Source organism: Eublepharis macularius, chromosome 12 (genome assembly GCF_028583425.1).
Source record: "Eublepharis macularius isolate TG4126 chromosome 12, MPM_Emac_v1.0, whole genome shotgun sequence".
Classification (NCBI taxonomy): Eukaryota; Metazoa; Chordata; class Lepidosauria; order Squamata; family Eublepharidae; genus Eublepharis; species Eublepharis macularius.
In genome coordinates this window covers 50333376-50342788 of record NC_072801.1, presented here as the reverse complement: position 1 = coordinate 50342788, position 9413 = coordinate 50333376, and the positions used below count along the sequence as shown (strand labels likewise).

The following is a 9413-nucleotide window of genomic DNA, read 5'->3' as shown; positions in this document are numbered from 1 at the left end:
TGGAGAAAGAAAGTGAGGGAAAACTCTCATTCCTGGATACCTTGGTCATCCGCAAAGCAAACTTTCAGTTAGGTCACAAGGTCTACAGGAAACCAACTCACACTGATCGGTACTTACACAAAAACTCCAATCACCACCCCCGACAGAAAAGAGGCATAATGAAAACATTAGTGGATCGTGCAAGACGGATATGTGAGCCGCGCTTTCTCAATGAGGAAATTAATCATCTAAACCACGCACTTCAGGCAAATGGCTACTCCAGAAATGAAATCCGAAGAGCAATCAAACCCAGGATGAATCAAACAACCAAGGAAAAACAGTCACCTACAGGAAAAGTGTTTTTGCCATATATCAAAGGAATTACTGATCAGATGGGAAAGCTTATGGAAAAGCATAACCTTCAAGCAGTATTCAGACCCACCCGAAAAATACAACAGATGCTACGATCAGCAAAAGACAGCAGAGACCCCCTCACCTCTGCAGGAGTATACCGTATACCCTGCAGCTGTGGACAAGTTTACATCGGGACCACAAAGCGTAGCATCCAGACAAGAATAAAAGAACATGAAAGACACTGCAGACTTGGACAGCCTGAAAAATCAGCAGTGGCTGAACATAGCCTAACTCAAACAGGGCACAGTATCTTATTCCAGGACACCAAAATACTGGACAACACTTCCAACTACTTTGTCAGACTGCACAGGGAAGCCATTGAAATTCACAAGCATAAGCAAAACTTCAACAGGAAAGAAGAAACCTTAAGAATGAACAGAGCATGGGCTCCAGTTCTGAAAAACACCAGGCCAACAAAACACTCCACACCGGACAATAGCCCTGCAGAGAAGATTAGCACATCAAGCACCAATCCATATGCAAAAGAACCTCCTCAGGATTCAGTGAAGCCTCCCGCCATTAGCATTCCACACCCTGGGAAACTCTTACAGAATGACTCAGCTCAACCCCACCCCTCCTGAGTAGATACAAATGACCTACATCTTTTCCACACTGTGACACTGAGAGATCTCTGTCTTTTGGTGCTACACCTCGGAAGATGCCAGCCACAGCTGCTGGCGAAACGTCAGGAACTACAATGCCAAGACCACGGCAATACAGCCCGGAAAACCCCCAACAACCATCAAATTTGACAAATGTTGAGAGGAGCCAAACTAACATTAACAATGTGCGCATATAGATTTATATATAAACTATTAACAGAGCCCGTTGTGGGAAAAAATACAACAGGCTCTAGAAAGAGGAGGGCGGGCAAGTGGACACTCACCTCTTCTGCACCTGATTCTGGCTGAGTGAAGGGGGGGCAGGCAATGCCAGCTACTCCGTGCCTGATCACGGCCAGGTAAAGGGGGGCAGGCATTGCCACCTGCTCCTTGCCTGATCCCGGCCAGGTGAACGGGGAGACATTGCCACCTGTTGTGTACTTGATAGAGGCTGGGTGAAGGGGGGCATTGATGCCTGTACTATGCCTGATTCCAGCTGGATGAGGGGAGCAGGCATTGCCTCCTACTCAGCAGCTAATCTTTGTCAAGCATTGCCACCTCCTCCTGCTGGGTGAAGGCATGGGAGGGCATTGCAACCTGATCTGTGCCTGATTCTGACAGGATGAAGGGAGGGGCAGGAATTGCCACCTGCTTTGCTTCTGATCCTGGTGGGGTGAAGAAGGGGTGGGCATTGCCTCCTGCTCTGCATCTGATTCCAGTCAGGTGGAGTAGGGATGCATTGCTGCCTGCTCTGTGCCTGATCCCGGCTGGATGAAGGGGGGGACTAGCTCTGCAACATGCTTCATGCCTGATTACAGCAGGTTGAATGGGGGGGGCAGACATTGCCTGGCCAGGTGAAGGTGGGGGCAGAGATTTACACCTGCTCCACTCCTGATCCTGGCTGGCTGAAGGGGGGGGGGCAGGCATTGCTATTAATGATCCCACCCATTCTAGTGAAAGTTATCATCTAACAGGTAGGCTCTGTTGGTTGCTTATATCTGGAGAACCCTAACTGGGCTTGCATTTTGACCCAGAATTCTTACCATACTTTGTTTTCTTTGTTAGCACACTTGCCTATGCCAAGGAGTGCCAAGTTGCACCCCCTCCCCACACCACTTCCCCATCAGCAAGGGTGTTTCCTAGTCCCAAGAATGTTTCCTCTCAGTTTTGCGGCCATACAAATTATGAGCAGCTAGAAGGGTAAGACCTTTTTATCCATAAACGTTCCAGGGTGTTTGTCAATTTCCCTGAATATGTTAGAACAAACCATACCATTCCTGATAAAGTCTGCTAAGGGCCTCCCCAATTGCAACAAACAAACTTTAACTGTCTCCTGAAAAGACAGTATGGAGCAGACAAATAAAAAGCCCAATTAATTGCCTATTTAACAGAAATTCTAAGACAATCCTCCCTTGGTGCCAGAGCAAATTTCTAATCCCATGATTTCCTTCAGAAGAGTGAGGGCCAAGCTACACATGATGACACTTGAATGGCAAGTGTATTTCTCCCTGTTCACTTGCCCTCCACTCAATCCACTTGCAATTCAAGTGTCATTCGTCATGTGTAGCTTGGCCCTGAGAGATAGAATGGCCTTAAATAGCCACTTACTCCTCAACCTCTTCTTCATTGGGAATGCCACATAAGGAAGCATGTTGCTACTCCACCAGCTTTGCTCTTCATCCTCCAAGGGAATGAGACAAAAAAAAATTCCCTACAACCAGCCAGTGTAGTGAATGGGCTTTTCCTCTAATGTGTTGCTAATACATTAATTAGGATAATCTGGACCATGAGTATTTTCACATAGCTTTCTGTTTCCTTAATTGATTTGAATTCCCAATTGTTCCCAATGTTCTCAAAAAGATGAATAAAACACTGAAAAAATCCATGCAATATCAGATGTGTTTTAGTTTCAACAGTCTTCGAGCACAGACCTTGTGATGTACAGCTACGTTCTTACACATTGGTAAACATGACACCAAAGAATCTTTATACGGACATGCATAGCATCATATAGCTGTTGCTATTATTAATGTGCATGTGCACATCAGGAATGTGAAGAGAAGGGGATTCGGTTTCGTTTTCTCAGCCATGCCGGACGCTCCTCTCGGCTGGTCCGGGAGGAAACGACCGGGCACCCTGACCGGGCGGCTGACCCGCAAGGATTAGCCCCCAGGACTCCCAGGGAGGGAGCCAGGGTCCGGGACGCGGCGGGAAGAACTCCCCGGAATCAATGCGGGGGGGAATTGCCCGTTTGTCCCTATGGAGGCCGGCAGATGTGCGCGGCGCCTCGAGTGCCGCCGGGCAACGAGAAACGGCAAGTAAAAGAAACAGGCGGAAGCCTGTAAACAAGCGAATCCCTTCTGTTCTACAAGCGTTTGTGAAGGAGAGGTTGATCTAAAGAAGACTCGCTCTTCCCCTTCGTTGAGTTCCAGAATTTTGTTGGCGCCCCCCCCCCAAATGGCAGCAAGGAAGCAAAGTCCCGCTCTCGGTAAGTCAATCTCGGCTACCTTGCAGAAGGGGGAGTTGCTCGAAGAGTTGGTACGCAGGTCGGTGGTGGAAGCTATAAAACCCTTTGTTGACAAGCTGAACGAAACTGATCAAAGGGTGGGCTCAATTGAAAGCGAGGTGAAAACCATTAAGGCAGCAGCGGGGGGGGGGGGGGCAGAAAAGTCTGCTCTGGAAAGTGCGTCACTTGTGAAGGCTACAAAAAAGGAGCTGAAGTTGGTGGAGAACCAGCTGATCGGGCTACAGGTGGAACGAACGCAGACAATTTTGCGTCTCCAAAACGTGAAAGAGGAGGAAAATGAGGATCTGTGGGAACTACTGGCGACACCCGCGAGGACGACTAAAGAAGAGGTCAAAAGCGCCATTTTGGAGGTCCGTCGGGCTTCTTCAAAATATGCAACAAAGCGACAGTTGCCTCGTGAGATCATTATTGACTTTTCATCTAAAAAGATCCGGGACACCATCCTATATAACTCATACAATGCGGATTTGGACTTTATGGGTTTGAAAGTCAAGATTTTGAAGGACGTTCCATTTCTAGTCCGGAAACGGCGTTTTAAATATAAAAAGTTTGCAGCTCTTCTGAGGGACCATGGAATAAAGTACAAATGGTTATTCCCGGAAGGAATATGGTTCGGATATAAAGATCAGGCCTACAAGATATTATCAGAAGATCAACTAAAGGATTTTGAGAATAAAAACCCAGAACTCTGCTGCACCAAGAACGAAGAAAAGGAGGAGCCGGAGGGGGGGGGGGAGGAGGAGAGCATCGCAACAGCAGTTGCACAGAGAGAATTGCGTCCGGGACCTAGAAGGGGGAGGAAAGTTTAATCAGAATTTGAAATGTTTATTCTCTGTATGATTAACCACTCCATCATTATTTTATGGAGCTATTTTTGTATTATGACAGTATGAAGGGAAACATTGAAGTGTAGTGTTTAGTGTTTGTAGTTCATTCCCCCCCTTTTCTTTTTCCACCCCCCCTTTGTCCCTTCCCTCTCCCCTTTCCTTGTGATAGTTTTGTGTAGTGTTTTGTAGCTATGAAAAATAAAAAAATTTAAAAAAAAAGGAATGTGAAGAGAAGGGTATATATAACTGAGTAGAAGGACATGAACTCAGCAGCAAACTGCACACGCACCGTCCTTTGTATAAATTTCAGAAAATAAAAATAAAAGTAATGATAGAGAATGTGAGTTCAGACACAAAACTGAGTAATTTAAAACAAGGAAATGTAGGAATTAAGATGCACATGCTTTGTCCTGGTCTGAAACCCCAGTAAGTACTACCTCCCCAAATACCTTTTTATTATATGTAATCTAACTTTCACATTTTATCACATTTTTACTTTGCTTTTTCTTCAAAAGCTCAGGGTAGTACACACATCTCTCCTTTATTTTTTGGTCACAAAAACTTTGTGAGATAGGTTATGCTGAGTGAGAATAGGTGAGATCCAGCCAGCTTTTGCATTGGTAAAATAGAAAGGACACATCCTCTATGACCACCCCAAAAAATCTGTGTCGGGGATGGTGGGATACCCATGACCAAAAGCTTTGCAGGATGGGAAATTTAGATCCAACTCAGTAATTGGTGGGAAAAAATCCATCAAATGAGGTTTATGACAGAAGAATGTCAATCTGAACGTCCCCAGTCATTGTCCAACCTTTTAACTGTAACATTTCACTAGCTATTGGCATTGAGAGGATTTTAATAGTTGTGTGTGGTAAGAACAAGCAGAAAAGCAGAGTAGGAATATGAATCAATCAATGAAGGTTCAAACACATAAAGCTGCCTTATAGTGAGTCAGACCACTGTTCCATCAAGTTCTATATTGTCTATTCAGGCTGGCAGTGGCTCTCCGGGGTCTCCAGCAGAGGCTTTTCACATCATCTACTCCCCAGTCATTTTAACTGGAGACACTAGTGATTGAACCTGGGACCTTCTGCATGCAAAGCAGAAGTTCTTCCACTGAGCCACAGTCCCTTCACAAGATGGATGGTTCAAAGAACAGGATGGGTTAATGAACTGGGCAAAAAAACTGTTACTGTCATTATTATTTACAAGCATTGGCTGCATCTTACCTTCTGATTCTACATGAATAAAGTAGTAATTACATAGAAATAATAGAATATTTACTCTAATGACTTGAAGGGAATAATACATGCATTCTGCTGCTTTGTTTTTCTGAATCACATTAATTTATTAGAGGTACTCCATTGGTTAATGAGTGTTTGTAGAAAAGAAAGATGTCATCAAAAAGCATAATGAATGAAATAAATTCAATATGATGATCAGCTGAACTATGTTTTTATTTCAAAAATACTGAACCCACAAACTACTATGGATTAATGACCATATACATTTTCATTATATATGAATCACATTCACTAGCTTTGTGGAATTCACCCTGTATAGTACAATCTTCTGAACATTTCTCAAAGCCTCCTTAACCTCTTTATTTCTTAGGCTGTATATGAAGGGGTTGATGAGAGGAGGCACCACTATATATAGGAGAGAAGAATATTTTTCAAAATCTCTCTTTCCTTCTGACCTTGGCAGCATATACACAATCATTAGAGACCCATAGAAAACGGAAACCACAATCAAATGAGAGGAACATGTGGAAAAAGTCTTTTGTCTCCCAGTGGCTGAAGGGATTCTCAAGATGGCGGCTATGATGTATACGTAGGATGTCAAGGTTAGAAGAAAAGGAGGAAGTGTAAAAATGGCAGCCATGGCATAACACAATATTTTGATCCATCTGGTGTCACTGCAGGAGAGCCTCAGGAGAGGGAAGTAGTCACAATAATAGTGATCCATTTCATTAGGGCCACAAAAAGGTAATTGCAACAGAAAAATGAGTAATACCAAAAAAACAGCAAATCCGTTGATCCAAGATGCAACTGCTAACTGGATACATGTCTGGATATTCATTATGGTTGTATAATGCAGTGGTTTACAAACTGCTAGATACCTGTCATAAGACATCAGGCACAGTAGAAAACATTCTATAGATAATAAACAACTACAGAAATACTATTGTGTGAAGCAGCTGCTGAAAGAAATCACTCTGTTCCCAGTCAGGAGGGCTGAGAGCATCTTTGGGAATATATTGGAGGTATAGCAAGCTTCCAAGAAAGAGAGGTTCCCCAGGAAGAAGTACATGGGAGTATGAAGGTGGTGATCAAAGATTATCAGTGCACAAATGAGAATGTTCCCAGTTATGGTCACAGTATAAATTACTAGAAAGATCGGGAAAAGCAGTATCTCCAACTCATGCAAGTCTCCAAATCCTAGCAGGATGAACTCATGTATCCTTGTCCTGTTGCCCAAGATCATGATATGCGAGTAATCAAGTCCTGAAAACATCAATTGCAAAAAGTTAATATATTGTCACAAAAAGAAGAGTTAGATCCTCTACTCCCTTTCTGCTAATAGAAGACTTGTTCCACAGGAGGCAGCTTTTCCTGTCAGCAGAGGAAGCTTTTCTTGTCAGAAGTGTATATCTACCACTATCACAAGACTCCTCAATTGACAGAAGGAAGCCTTTAAAAGGGGAAAGGATAGCAGCTATAATGACCTTCTTTCCCCTTGGCATCCCATGATTTTTTAAGCATAGTAGAACCATGGCCCCAAACCCCACTGGATCCACTGAAATGATTTCACCAAAGAATTTCACCAAGTAACAATATACGTATTTTAAACAAATCTGCATATCCAACCAGCAGTCAAGCCAAGAATCACCCTCTCTGGCACTTCTAACCAACAAATCTGAAACCTGAGCAGTGGATGTGAATGCCCAGTCTGTTACATTACGTTAAATCATTCCTACTTAATTCACATTGTATAATTTCTCCTGCTAAGATTTCAGAATATAGAACATTTTAAATCAACATTTTAAATTATTAAATTAAATCAGAATTTTATACCATTAAACAGTTTGTGCTATTTATGGAAACATGAGAAAATGAAAAATAAATATTAAGGAGGAGGGGGAAAGCCTTCGTAGACTCTGATGTTAAATAAACAGGAAATAAGATATCTTTTAGAAATTCAGCCAATTCTGTTTGGAAATGAAGTAAATATTGTTATTTGTTCCCACATTTATATCAGGGATCCATAACTGTACACTTCTAAAATTTAGTTGTTTTAGTCAGTTATTTACCCTCTGCTTTTCTCCTCAATGGGGACCCAAAATAGCTAACTACACTGTTCTCCGTTCACTTTATCCTTCCCACAAGAACCCTATCAAGTAGATGATGCTAACAGAGGGTCTGTCCAAAGGTCACCCATTGGTTTTCCTTTCCATTGCAGAGTGGGTTTTGAACCTGGGTCTCCCAGACCCTACTCTGGGCCAAGCTACACATGACAAATGACACTTGAACAGCAAGTGGATTGAGTGGAGGGCAAGTGAACATGGAGAAATACACTTGCCGTTCAAGTGTCATTCGTCATGTGTAGCTTGGCCCTCTGACTCTCAGCATTCCATTACACTGGCTCTAGAATTCTTTTCTTGATCATACTAAAAGTATTAATGCATAAGGCTGCATCCAGACTTAGGACTCTTCCACATGATGAACTTTACATAGGGCTTCCTGCGTATTCAACCCATGAGGATTGGATCCACTTTGTTCATTTCTGGCCCCCTACTGCTTTGATTGTTTAATTCTACACTTTGAAGGAGTCGAACTGATGTCGAGTTTATTTTTTATTTCTGCACTAGAAAAATGCCTTGTTTCTCCTGTGGGCTTTGAGAACTTGTCAGTTTCATCAGTCCATGGGCTGAGAACTAGTCAGTTTCCTGAGTTGATTGCTGAAGATACAAGGGTGTTTTTTGTCTTTTTTAATAGTGCCAACATTGCAACATTGCTGTTTGATTTTTTAAAAAAGGCAAACGCCAAAAAAGAATGGACTAAAAAATACAGCAAGCACAGGTAAAAACTTTAAAATATCAAGTGGAATTCAGGACTGTCTGCAGAGTTTTTGTGTTAGCTGTATTGCAGCACCCCACCCCACCTCAATTGCAAGGGGTTTTTTTCCCCTTTAAGGCACCAATGTGTGTCTGAGCATAGGATCTGTCTTGGCACTGCTCTTCAGCAGCCAACCTCTTGCCCAGCCCCCTGAAGTATCTCACTGCTCTCTACCTGCTGTGGAAGATTTACTGCACTGAGCCGCTTGTTACTTACCTCTTTGCTGATATCTTCCATCTTCACGTCTCCTCAACTAGGCACCACCCAGCTCTCTCTCAAACAATTTGGCAAGCTCTAGATGAGTCGCCATATAAAGTCAATATGGACTTGAGGGTCACCATGCTGAAAAGGCTGGGAACCACTGAACTATTTTGTAATGTAAATCACTTCGGTAATAAAAAAGGCAAAGATCTCCTGAGGACCAGTGTGATGCAATGGCTATAGTGGTGGTCTGGGGCTGGGACACAGATAATCTTCGATCAGCCATGAAGCTCACTGACTGACCTTGGGCCAGTCACCCTCTCTCAAACTAATCATATTGTGAAGTTAAAATGCAAGTGGAAAGAACTATGTATGCTACTCTGAGACTGGCTGCAAGAAGGGTCGGATAACCAGTAAAATGATAGTTTGAGGGGACTGATCATCTCAGTGGTTCAAAATTATCCTTCCTCAGTCTCATGATAGTCCTCAAAGACAGAAATGCCCACTTCACTTTATACTATGGAAGAAAGACACAGTTCTCTTAACCTCCTCTATAAAAAGAATTTGCTCACGCCTACAATTGTTGCACTATCTGGCTTTTATACTTGCTCCATTTGGAACAGATCAAACAAGACTTCATTAATACTTTGTACAGGGAGGTCAAACACATCTAGATAAAGATCACAGCTGTGTTTGAAAGAACCACAAAGCTTTCATGCAGAAACTACCATCTCAGAACAAATGT

General features: G+C 43.0%; 1 pseudogene; it reads right to left on the bottom strand.

The window, feature by feature from the left end:
* Positions 1-5864: 5864 nt before the first annotated feature.
* On the bottom strand, positions 5865-8704 carry LOC129339186 (olfactory receptor 6C4-like; annotated as a pseudogene).
* Between the last annotated feature and the right edge of the window lie 709 nt (positions 8705-9413).